Source organism: Narcine bancroftii, chromosome 1 (assembly GCF_036971445.1).
Source record: "Narcine bancroftii isolate sNarBan1 chromosome 1, sNarBan1.hap1, whole genome shotgun sequence".
Classification (NCBI taxonomy): Eukaryota; Metazoa; Chordata; class Chondrichthyes; order Torpediniformes; family Narcinidae; genus Narcine; species Narcine bancroftii.
Genome location: NC_091469.1, coordinates 484,933,760 through 484,946,659, shown reverse-complemented (window position 1 = coordinate 484,946,659; position 12,900 = coordinate 484,933,760). Strand labels below are relative to the sequence as shown.

At 49.6% G+C, this 12,900-nt stretch overlaps 1 long non-coding RNA gene and 1 pseudogene across 1 annotated transcript in view; one reads left to right on the top strand and one right to left on the bottom strand.

Annotated features, from left to right (window-relative positions):
- Positions 1 to 45: 45 nt before the first annotated feature.
- LOC138761683 (DNA-directed RNA polymerases I, II, and III subunit RPABC5 pseudogene) lies at positions 46 to 302 on the top strand (annotated as a pseudogene).
- Positions 303 to 367: 65 nt separating this feature from the next.
- LOC138751936 (uncharacterized) overlaps positions 368 to 12,900 on the bottom strand; it is a 114,132-nt gene continuing 101,599 nt past the window's right edge. The window contains exon 4 of the long non-coding RNA XR_011350271.1: positions 368 to 859. This is a non-coding gene — a long non-coding RNA (uncharacterized lncRNA). The remainder of the gene's footprint in view (positions 860 to 12,900) is intronic.

The following is a 12,900-nucleotide window of genomic DNA, read 5'->3' as shown; positions in this document are numbered from 1 at the left end:
GGTCATTGGGTGATCTCCCACCGGTTGCCTCCCCCTCACCCAGGTCCAGGATGATCATCCCGGTGCGGTGTTTTACTTGTGGCAAGGTGGTCAGCAACAACTGGGAGGCCTACCTGGGCCTGCTGCAGGCCGAGTACACCGAGTGTGATGCACTGGATGCATTGGGACTGAAGCGATGCTGCTGTCGACAGATGCTCCTCTCGCATGTTGACCTGATTGAGAAACTCCTGAACTACGCACCTCTCTGCAGAAGTGATGCGCCCTGGTCTTGCAGACCAGAACGGAAAATGGTTCTGGGTTGACAGAACTCTACATACAGATTGAAAGAACATGACTTGCATTTAATTCATGCTTTTGGTGTGGAAGATTATTTTTCATTTGTCTTAAATAAAAGTGAGATTATTTTTAAAAATAGACAGGCACAAAATTAACTATGAGTTAAAAAAAACACAAGGTTTTAACCTTTGTACCTAACACCGTTAGAGTCACTCCGCAGAAGCCCCAGACATACACTGTGTGTGACCTGGATGCCAGGGAGACCTTCTGGCTCATCAGCAATACTGTAAGGAAAAGGTGCCACACTGCATCCGGGTGTATAAAGCTCTCAGTGCTACCGCTATTGAATAAGCAACTCGTCATGTGGCCGTTGACCTGAATAGCCATCATTAACCTGGCGAGTTGATGTAGGCTGTCCTGGCCAAGTGTGGTGGAGGCCAGTGTTGGGTCGCTGCACATTGCAGTTGTGGAAGATGGTGGTGTCCAAGATGGCAGCCCCCAGGGTGCTGCTGGATCCTGAAGGTGACACCTATGATGGCGGCCTCCACGGCCTGCATGCAGGGTTGCTGGGTCCTGTTGGAATCTAGGGGTTAAAACATTATGAAAGAAATTATTAATTAATAATTTTATATTTACTGCATGGTTCAGGGAAAAAGAGGAATGTGATTAAGTGGCAATCACAGCATGGAGCGAAGTTGGCTGAGCAAAATTGTCTGCTCCCAAATACAGGGAGAGGAAATGCATAAAACGATTTAGGAGGAATGCTGAAACTGAAGGAGATGTTGAGTAGCACAGGAGACACAGGCCAGACCAGAACAAAGAATGGCCTGCAAGAAACAAAGGGAATGGAAAACCAGTCTAGGAGGAAGATTAAGGCATGAGGAGGTGTTAAAGAGAACAGCAGAAATTGGCCAGACAGGAACAGAATGGTGATTAGAAATATCTGGGGATGAATTAATTTCTGATCAAAACAACAGGATAGTCTGGCCTGGAGGATTAAGATGGGAGCGCTACACCCCAGATATCTGCAAAACAGGAGATGATTTGTGATAACCCTTATGCAAAAAGATCTAGCAAAGGAAGACAACTTTTGTTCTGTATGATAAGGTTGATCTATATAAACTGAGCCAACGGGACAATAGGGGTCAGTCTTGGGAAATAGCTCACTGTGCAGGTGACCTATGAACTAACGACTGACCCAGAGCTCTGTTAAGTTTTATTCTTGTGCTGTGTAATAAATTGACTGTTGAACCGAATACCTTCTCCTATCACTTCATTCAAAGAACACGCTGGACTCAGACCACACATAGACTAAATTAAGAGTAAGGTAAAGCCAGAGTCCAACAGTCCAGAAGATAGTGCCCAAGATGGCGGCCCCCACGGATCACACGTGGCGCTGCTGGCCCCGGGTGCTGACGGTATCCAGGACGGCAGCCCCCACGTTCCGCACACAACGCTGCTAGGAAGAGGTTTCAACTTACATACTTTAGCGTAGTGGCCCTTCTTCCTGCAACTGGAACAAGTTGAATCCTTCGCTGGGCAACGTTTCCCTTGATGCTTGCCCAAGCTGTAGAAGTAACACTTTGGGTGCTCCTGCAGCCCTGTGGCTGTGGTTGGGTCATCACCGGAGCTGGACGAGAGTGACAGGAGGTGGTCTTGCAATACTGCTGACATGATCGAGCCGTTAGCGGAGCGAAGGGATGGCGGCACGCCCCGAGATGGTGGTGCCCGGGGTAACTGCATTGATGGTTGAGTAGGCCTGCATGTTTTGGAGAGCAACCTCCAGTGTACTTGCCAGCTCGACTGCTCTCATCAAATTGAGCTCCCCTTGCTCCATCGGATGTAGTGTGACCAGATCCCTGTGATGTAGGCGTCCCGGATCAGATCCTCTGTGTACTCCGCAGCGGATACGGCTTTGCTATCACAGGCCCCGTCGAGAGTTCACAGGGCCCGAAGATATTTGACGTTGGACTCACCGGGTAATTGTTTGCAGGTCACCAGAAGGTGCCTGGCATAAACAACACTGATCTTACACAGATATTGACCTTTGAGTATGTCCATGGCTACACCGGGATACCAACCTGCACTTGCAGCTTATCAGTCTTTGATCACTCAAATGGTGGAGGAAGCCTGCAGGAATGCTTCAAAACAGTGCAGCCAGAGCTCAAAGTTGGTGGATGCCTCAGGCAATTGAGGGTCGACCTCCAGCTTTTCTGGCTTCAGGATCTGCTCCTTCGTAAAAGAAAACTTTGAGTGAATAAAATTGAAGCACCATCAATTATTCGAAAGATTGTTGTTGAGAAACCAATAGGTTTTTATTCATTTAAGAACAACGGCACATCCATACTGCTCACATGTCCTGTACTGAGGAAGGGGCCGTGGAACAGTCACCTTTGTACAGGAGCCTGTGGGGAGGGACCACAGGTACAATCGGCCAATAGATGTGCCTAATCAGTCTTCTTTGATCCACGAAAATAGTCATAGTCTGTCCAGCCTTCTCCTAAAAACTCAAGCACCCCAGTCCCAGTAACATTCCAGTGCAATTGATTTACGGAGGGGTATGTCCACGTCTGCTGCAGGCTCGTTGGTGACTGACAAGTCCGATGCGGGACAGGCAAGCACGGTTGCAGCGGTTGCAGGGGAAAATTGGTGGGTTGGGGTTGGGTGTTGTCTTTTGTCAGTGAGGTGGGCTCTGCGGTCTTCTTCAAAGGAGGTTGCTGCCCGCCAAACTGTGAGGCGCCAAGATGCACGGTTGGAGGCGAGATCAGCCCACTGGCGGTGGTCAATGGGGCAGGCACTGTGCTGTACATCTAAGAGCAAATAGATAAATAAATTCCAGAATCCACAGAATTCTGAGTGCCTGGCACAGCAGACCTGCCTAGTTCCCCAAAATTCATGGTTCCTTAAAATCCTGAAAGTCTGCCTGTGCCTTGAATAAAACCATAAGACATAGGAGCAGAAATAGACTGTTCAGTCCATTGAGTCTGCCCCACCATTTAATCATGAGCTGATCCATTTTCCCACTCAGCCTCACTGATCAGCCTTCTCCCCATTACGTTTGATGTTCTGGCTAATCAAGAGCCTATCAATCTCTGCCTTAACTACACCTAATAATCTGGCATCTACAACTGCCATTGGCAACAAATTCTACACATTTACTGTCCTCTGGCAAAAGAAATTTTTTTACATCTGTTCTAAGCAGACACCCTTCAATTCTGACGTTGTGCCCTCTTGCCCTACTCTCCCACCATGGGAAACAACCTTTCTACATATACTCTGTCCATGCCTTTCAACATTCAAAATGTGTGATTAATTTTCCATTGTAAATTGTCCCTAGGATGTAGGTGAGTGGTCGTATCTGGTGAGAGTTGATGAGAACGTGGGGAGAATAAAGAATGGATGGTTGCTGATCGGCGTTGATTCAGTGGGTTGAAGGGCCCATTTGCTTTGATGCACCATCAATTACTTCAAAAGCTAGAAGTTATGTAGAAACTGATAGGTTTTTAACGATAGAATGGAGGCACGTCCATGCTGGTCGACTGTCCTGGACTGAGGAGAGAGCTGTGGCACAGTCACCTTTATTTAGGGGTCTGTGGGAAGGGCACAGCTAGCAAGGGGCGTGGCACAGCCAAAACATATATACAGTGGTTTACCACATGTTTTAAATGCTATCACAAGATATAGGAGCTGAAATAGGGCCATTTACCTATTGAGTCTGCTCCACCATTCTATCATGAGTTGATTCATCCCTCCCCATTCAGTTCCACTTCCGGCCTTTTCCCTGCAACCCTTGATGCCCTAACTAATCAAATACCCCTCAATCTCTGCCTTAAATACGCCCAACCCAACGACCTTGCTTCTATAGCTGCCTGTGGCAAAAAGTTCCACAGACTCATGACCCTCTGGCTAAAGATATTTCTCTACATCTGTTTTTCTGAAGCTGTGCCCTCTTGTCCAAGACTCCCCAAACATGGGAAACAACTTTGCCACATCAACTCTGTCCAGGCCTTTCAGCATTCACAATGCCTCTATGGGGTTCCTCTCTAATCCTTCTGTACTCCAATAAGTACAGTCCAAGAGCTGACAGCTAAAAAAATGTTTCTCATATGCTAACCCTCTCCAACCCTTTTCAAATAAAGGGCTCAAAACTGTACACAGGACTCCAAGTCAGGTCACACCAGCCCCCTATAGAGTCCCAACATTACATCTCTACTCTTGTATGCTTTTCCTTGAGAAATTAATGCTAACATTGCATTCGGCTTCTTCACCACCGACTCAGCTTGGAGGTCAATCTTTAGGGCATCCTGCACGATGACTCCTCCGTCCCTTTGCACATTGGAATCATGAATTTTCTCCCCATCCAAATAATAGTCTGCCTGTCTATTTCCTTGACCAAAGTGTATGACTGTACACTTTGCAATGTTATATTTCATCTGCCACCTCTTTGCCCATTCTCCTAATCTATCCAAGTCTCTCTGCAGCCTTTCAGAATCCTCAGCACCACCCTCCCTACCACCTATTTTGGAACCATCTGCAAATTTAGCCACAAAGTCATTATTCCCTAATCCAAATCATTTCTATACAATATGCCTCTTAATGGCAGAAACAGCTCTGTGGTGCTATAGTAAACAAAGACTTCGTTTTTGTGATGTGAGTATCAGCATAGATTTGAACTCAGGTTTTGTCATTGTCTTTGGACATCATTTAGTCATTTGATTTAACAAAAACCAAAATGGCCGAAGGACAGATTTAAATGGAATTTGTATGTGCAAATAAAGTGCATATTCGGGTGTTTCAATTCAAAGAGAAATGCTTGTCACCTTTCACATGCCATTACCATAAAAAGATTAGGTCATGTCACCCCATATTAGCTAATTAATGCACTCTCTATTCTATTTAGTAATTCTTTCCACTTTCCCCGGTCTCATTATCATTACATTCCTTTTAATATGAGGATGCCCAAATGACAAAATCCTAGAAACAGGTGCTAAATATGTTTGATATAGAATGGGAACAGAATACCTTCTACTTGGCTGAGATAACTGAGGAGATCTGGGATGTTGTTGAATACTCAAATGTCTACAGGTGCCCTGTGTAAGTATTCTGGCTGGAGTACAGTAAAAGTCTAAAATCCGGATGTCAGAAATCTGGATCACCAGACTTCTTGAAAACTTGCCTGAAATCTGGAGCACCTAAGATTCCGGATTTCTTGAAAACTCTCGGCTTTTGCGTGCATTACGTGTGTGCATTGGCGTGCGTGTGTGCATTTGGCGTGCGTGCGTGCATGGCGTGCTTGCGTAAGTGCTACAGATGCACTGTGCGAGAATCTGGAAAATCAGAAAGTCTGGAGTGACCTGTTTCCTGAGCAGTCTGGGTTTTAGGACTTTTACTGTAAAACAGGAAAGTCTGCAGATGCTGTGATTGAAGTAAAAACACGATGCTGGAGAAACTCAGCAGGTCAAACAGTGTAGTTTATATAACAAGGTAAAGATACATAACATATATAACATAACAATTACAGCAATGTTTTGGGTTGAACCCTTCATGTATTTTTACGTATACTTTTTTTGCTATATAAAGTACATTCAGCTGTTAAGTTTCTCCAGCATTGTGGTTTTATTAAAGTATTCTGCCTTGATGCATTATAGTCTGGTTTTGTAACTTGACCACCCAGGAAAACAGAAGACTGCAGAAAGTTACAAACATAGTTCAGTCCATCCAACCTCCCATCCATTGAAGATAGCACTGCCATGAGAAGGCAGCCAACATGTTGGCATTGGAGTGTCCAGAGGAGGTTTAGAAGGATGATCCCCAGAGTGAAAGGGTTTTCATATGAGGAGCAGTAGAAGGCTCTGGGATTGTACTCTCTGGCATTTAGAAAAATGAGGGTAAGGATCTCATTGAAAACTATCAAATACTGAAAGGCTTGGATAGAGTGGACGTGGGGAGGTTTCCTATTGTGGGGGAATCTGAGACCAGAGGGCACAGCCTCAGAATACAAAAACATCCCTTTAAAACTGAGATGAGGAGGAATTTATTTAATCAGAAGGTGGTGAATTCATGGAATTAATTACTGTGGATTGCTGTGGAGGACAAGTCATTGGGGATATTTAAGACAGAGGTAGATAGATTCTTGATCAAGATGGCAATCAAGGGTTACAGGTGAATGGGATGTATGAGGATAGTAAATGAGTCATGATGGAAAGGCAAGGCAGACTTGATGAGTCAAATGGCCTCATTCCACTTCTTTGTCTTATGGGCTTATCTCATCTCATCTTACCTCAAACTATGCAATGTCAATGTAAACTATACAATGTCAATATACTCTCATTTACTTTCATCTTAAGGAAAACTGAGCTGAAAAATGAAAGAGAAAATGTTTCCACTTGGCCTCCTTGTGGCAGAGATATATATTTCTCAGCCTATCTTAATTAAATTTAACTGGGTCCATCAAAGGGACTTTGGTAAACTAAAGGCATTTCATTAGTAAAACATAAAAATCTGTAGAGACTGTGGTTAAAGAAAAACACAATGCTGGAGAAACTCAGCAGGTCAAACAGTGTGCTTTATATAGCAAAGGTAAAAATACATAACCAACGTTTTTCTCCAGAGCTCTTCATCAAGATTTGGAAAAATGTTGGCAGGAGTCTGAACAAAAGAGTGGGGGGGGGGGAGGTGTGGTTGCAAAGACCTTCTCTGCATCACAGAGACTAGGCGCAGACTGGGAGATCGTTTCGCTGAGCACCTTCACTCCATCTGCACCAGCGACAGAGACCACCCAGTATCCAACCATTTCAGTCCTGTGTCAACACTCCCATACTCACATGTCTGTCCATGGCCTTATGTACTATCCCACCAAGACCACCCACAAATTGGAGGAACAACACCTGATTTTCCGACTGGGCACTCTCCAGCCAGATGGAATTAACATAGATTTTTCTGGTTTCTGCTAACTTGTTCTCCTCTTTCCCCTCCCTCTTTCTCTTCCCCTTCCCAGTTCTCCTCCCTCCCTTCCCCCTCTATTTACCCAGCCATTCCTCCTCCCCTTAATCACTGCTGTCCCTTCCCTCCCTTCTCTACATATCACCTCCTGCCTTTGTGACCACACCTACCCCCTACTCTTTTGTTCAGACGCCTGCCAACATTTTTCCATACCTTGAGGAGAGCTCTAGCCCGAAACGTCGGTTATGTATTTTTTACCTTTGCTATATAAAGGCCACTGGTTGACCTGCTGAGTTTCTCCAGCATTGTGTTTTTAACTAAAGGGATTCCATTGATGGTCAGCCTGATGTTGAGCAGTACAGCAATGGAACGGGCCCTTTGGTCCAATGTCTGTGTCAGCCAATTTCAACAAGTCCCCACCTGCCTGTACATGATCCATATCCCTCCATTCCATTACAGTTGATATGCCTGTCTAAATGCCCCTTAAACATTGCCAACCTATCTGCTTTCACCACTTCCCTGGCAATGCATTCTGGGTACTTACCACTCTGTAGAAAAACGTGCTTCAAAAATCACCCTTAAAGTTTCCCCTCTCACTCTTAAGTTATGTCCTCTTGTGTTTGGTATTTCCAGCCTGGAAAAAAACCCTGCCCATCTGTTCAATCCCTCTGATAATCTCATAAACTTTTATCGTCCCCCAGCCTCTGATGCTCCAGAGAAAGAACCCTGTGGTGGAACCACTGTTAATACTGTTTGAACGTGTATGGCTGGCCCCGCCCCTTGCTGATTCTACCTGTGGCTCCTCCCCCCGATTCCCCTAATGAGGGCTGCAATGCCAATAACTCATCCTCCAGGACAAGTTCGGGTCTCAGGTCAGCCACATGAGATATGCCTTCTGTTTATGGTAATAAAAGCCTATCAGTAAAGTAACTTCTAGTCTCTGGTGTTATTGAGAGTGCATCAAACCCCCAGTTTGTCCAATCTCTCCTTATTGCTAATTCAATCCAGACAAGATCCTGGTGAACCTCCTCTGCACTTTCTCTCATACATCCTTTCTGTAATGTGGCAAACAGAACTGCACACAATATATCAAAGGTAATCTCACCAAGTTTTGCACAGCTGCAATATGACTTCTTGACTTTTACACTCAACACCTCGACCATTGAAGGCAAGAATGAAGTATGGTTTCCATCTTATTGTATTGCCATTTTCAGGAAGCTATGGACTTGCATTCCAACATCGTTCTGTACATCAATGCTAATAATGGTATGTGGCGGCTCACCACAAGGCAGGCGAACCGGCCCCGCTTGTAAGCCACGCGGCGGGGCAGCCGGCCAAAATGGCACCGTCGGGGGTTTCCCTTCCTTCCAGCATGGGGCTCAGACACCCGCGCTAGGGGACCACGTGACGCCCAGGTGACGTCAGCGCCCTCCAGCGCGGTTCTCAGACAGGTCCGGGCTGGGAGTATAAGTGCAGCCCAGCAGCCTGCAATAAACTAGTCTGCTCACTGAGCTCAACCCGTCTGGTTGCGTGTGTTATTGCAGGAGCAATGTAGCCGCCACTACAATTGGTGACCCCGACTGGTTCAAACATCTTTGAACCCATCGTGAGCGAGCCTGGGATCAGCGCTATAGCCGTAAAACTGCCTGAATTCTGGATTCAGGAGCCGGAGACCTGGTTCAGTCACGCGGAGGCCCAGTTTCACCTCCGCCAGATTTCATCTGACACGACCAAATTCTACCATGTGGTCGCTGCCCTGGACCAGGCTACTGCCAGACGTGTGCTGCACCTTGTTCAGCACCCACCCACCAAGGACAAATACGAGACCATCAAGCAAATGCTTACCAGGTTCCTCAGACTATCCAGACACCAGCGTGCCACTCGGATGCTGCACCTTGACGCCCTGGGGGACAGGTCTCCAATGGAGTAATGGACGAGATGCTCACGCTCATGGGTGAGCACACCAACTGCCCACTCTTCGAGCGCATCTTCCTCGACCACATGCCCGGGGAAACCCGGCCGCTGCTGGTCCAGGAGAGCTTCACCGACCCGAGGAAGGTCGCCCAGAAGTCCCAAGAGTATGGTTTGCACAATTCCCAGAGGGCTCAGTGGTCCAGCAGATCATGAGGCACGGGCACGACCACGCCAAGCCCACCCCTAGCGTTGCGGTAGTGCACTTGTCCACTGCAGGGGACCCCAAGAGCATAACCAAGGCCACAGGATCCGCTTCAGGCCTCTGCTTCTACCACCAGCACTGGGGAGCCAAGCCTCGGAAGTGTCGTCAGCCCTGCTCGTTCCAGGGAAATGACCAGGCTGGCCACTGTTAATGGCTGCGGCGGCTGGTCAAGGACACAGCCACGTCTACCTGCGGAACTCAGTCAGCAGTTCCTCGTTGACACTGGAGCCCAGATCAGCGTCTCCCTGGCCACGGCCATTGAGACCAGGAACCAACCTTGTGGACCTCCCCTCCATGCGGCCAACATAATGACAATCCGGATGTATGGAGACAAGACAGTCCACTTCCAGATCAGCCAACAGAATTTCGCGTGGAGGTTCACCGTCTCGTCCCTCCCGACTGCCAGCCTGGGTGCAGACTTCCTCCTCGTACATGGGCTTCTGGTGGACATTCGAGGTAGGTGCCTGGTGGACGTCCATACCTCCCAGGCAGTTCGCCTTGACGCCTCCCACTCAGAGCAACCACAGATGGCCACGATCAGCATGCCCAGAGACAAGTTCCAGCGAATCCTGGACAAGTTCCCGACACTCCTCAAGCCAAAGTTCTCTGCTGCCTCACCGTGCCACGGGGTGTTCCACCACATCCCCACCCAGGGCCCCCCGGTTCACGCCAAGGCACGCCAGCTCCCGCCTGACAAGCTCCAGGTAGAGAAGGAGGAGCTTTCTCACCTGTTGAAGCTGGGGATCATTCGGTGGTCCAACAGCCCGTGGGCCTCGCCACTCCACCTGGTCCCGAAAACCTCCAGTGTCTGGCATCCCTGTGGAGACTATTGACGCTCAATGAGGCAACAGTTCCTGACCGTTACCCCATCCCTCACATCCAAGACTTTACGGCCAACCTGCACGGTGCGAGGGTTTTCTCCAAGGTTGACCTGGTGTGCGGATATCACCAGATCCCAGTGCACCCTGAGGACATATCCAAGACAGCCATCATCACCCGCTTTGGCTTGTTCGAATTCCTGCACATGCCATTCAGGCTTAAGAACGCCACTCAGACCTTCCAGCGCCTCATGGACTCTGTGGGCAGGGACTTGGATTTTGTCTTTATTTATTTGGATGACATCCTCATCACTGGCAAGGACCAGGCGCAATACAAGGCCCACGTACGTGTCCTTTTCTCCTGGCTGGCCGACTTCGGCCTTACCATCAACCCGGCTAAGTGCCAGTTTGGGAAAGAGTCCGTGCAGATCCTGGGCCATAACATCACGGCTGAAGGAGCCATGCCCGCCGCTGCGAAGGTCGCCGCTATCAGGGAGTTCCCACGCCCGGAGAACCTCAAGGGGCTGCAGGAGTTCGCAGGTATGGTCAACTTTTACAACCGCTTCATCCCAGGAGCTGCGCCCATCATGCAGCTACTGTTCACCCTCATCACAGCCAAGCACAAGACACTTGCTTGGAACCCAGAAACCTGCACTGCATTCAAGGCTACCAAGGACGCCTTCGCGAAGGCTGCCATGCTCGCCCACCCGCACACTGACCTGTATATGGCACTCTCTGTCGATGCCTCTACCACAGCCATCAGTGTTGTTCTGGAGCAGCAGGTGAATGGACATTGGAAGCCGCTGGCATTCTTCAGCAAGTATACTGCCCTCGACCGCGTGTTACTGGACATGTACCTGGCGGTGCAACATTTCTGCTATTTTTTGGAGGGGAGGACTTTTACCATTTTCACCGACCACAAACCCCTCACCCAGGCGCTCACCATGGCAAAGGATCCCTGGTCGGCCCTCCAGCAGCGTCACCTCTCCTTCATGTTGGAGTTTACCACTGACATTCGGCACAAGGCGGGGAAGGACAATGTGGTTGCCAATGCACTCTCACAACTGGCCATTTGTGCGCTGATGCCCGGCCTCGACTTTGACCAGCTCACCCGGGACCAGGAAGCTGATGAGGAGACGAGGGCCTTCAAGACCACCATCACGGGCCTGTGGTTCCGAGACCTCCCAACTCTGAGCGGTGAAAGCACCATCCTGTGCAATATCTCTTTGGGCACCCCAAGGCCAGTGGTTCCCCAGCAGTGACGTTGGCAGGTCTTCCATCACATCCACGACCTTTCACATCCATCCATCAGGTCCACAGTCCAGATGGTGGCAGAACGGTTCGTATGGCATGGGCTGTGGAAGCAGATCGCGGGCTATGGCAGAACATGCACCCATTACCAGACATCCAAGGTGCACAGGCACATCAGAGCGCCTGTACAGGAGTTTGAGCACATCTGGGAATGGTTCAGCCACATTCAAGTGGACATCATCGGGCCCTTACCCGTTTCCCGGGACAACTGTTACCTGTTTACGGTGGTGGACCGCACCACTCGATGGCCCGAGGCGATCCCGATGCCAGGCGCCTCCCGACTCCTGCTCCTGAGCACTGTTGCATGGTTGGGTCACCCGGTTCGGCATCCCGGGTCACCTCACCAGTGATTGGGGTGCCCAGTTAACATCTGCGCTCTGGGCACAGCTTGCCAACAGGTTGGGGATCCAGCTACTCCACACCACAGCCTACCACCCGCAGGCAAATGGACTGGTCGAACATCTGCACCACCACCTTAAGTCAGTGCTCATGGCCCGCCTCACCGGCCCCAACTGGGCGCACGAACTGCCTTGGGTGCTCCTGGACATCCGCTCCACTCCCAAGGAAGATCTGCAGGCGTCATCAGCAGAGCTGGTCTACGGTGCGCCACTGGCACTACCTGGTGAGTTCGTCAATGGACCTCACAATCCCCAGCGGTCACTGCACGAACTACTACCTCACCTCAGGGCATGCTTGGAGTTGTTTGAACCCCCACCGCTGCCCAGGCATGGCACCCGCCCGTCTCATGTTCCCGGGGAACTGCCTTCTGTGGAGTAAGTTTTAGTTTGGCGGAGCCCGACCGCGGCACCTCTGTAGCGACTGTACGAGGGGCTGTACAGGGTTGTGCAGCGTTCTGACTCGACGTTCATGCTGGACATTGGTGGCAGGTGGGAGCTGTTTACCATGGACAGGCTGAAGCCAGTGCACCATGTTCCCACCGAGCCCGTGGTCGTTGCCCAGCCCAAGAAGTGAGGCCGCCCGGAGAAAAAGGCAGTTCTTGGGGGGTGGGGGGGGGGGGCTGTGTGGCGGGTCACCACAAGGCAGGCGAACCGGCCCCACTTTAAGCCACGCGGCGGGGCAGCTGGCCAAAATGGCGCCGTCGGGGGTTTCCCTTTTTTCCAGCAAGGGGCTCAGAAACCCGCGCTGGGGGAACACGTGACGCCCAGGTGACATCAGCGCTCTCCAGCGCGGTTCTCAGACAGGTCCGGGCTGGGAGTATAAGTGCAGCCCAGCAGCCTGCAATAAACTAGACTGCTCACTGAGTTCAACCCATCTGGTTGTGTGTGTTATTGCAGGAACAGTGTAGCCGCCGCTACCGGTATATTTTTCTCTTACATTTGCCCTCCCAAAATGCAACACTACACATGTATCCAGATA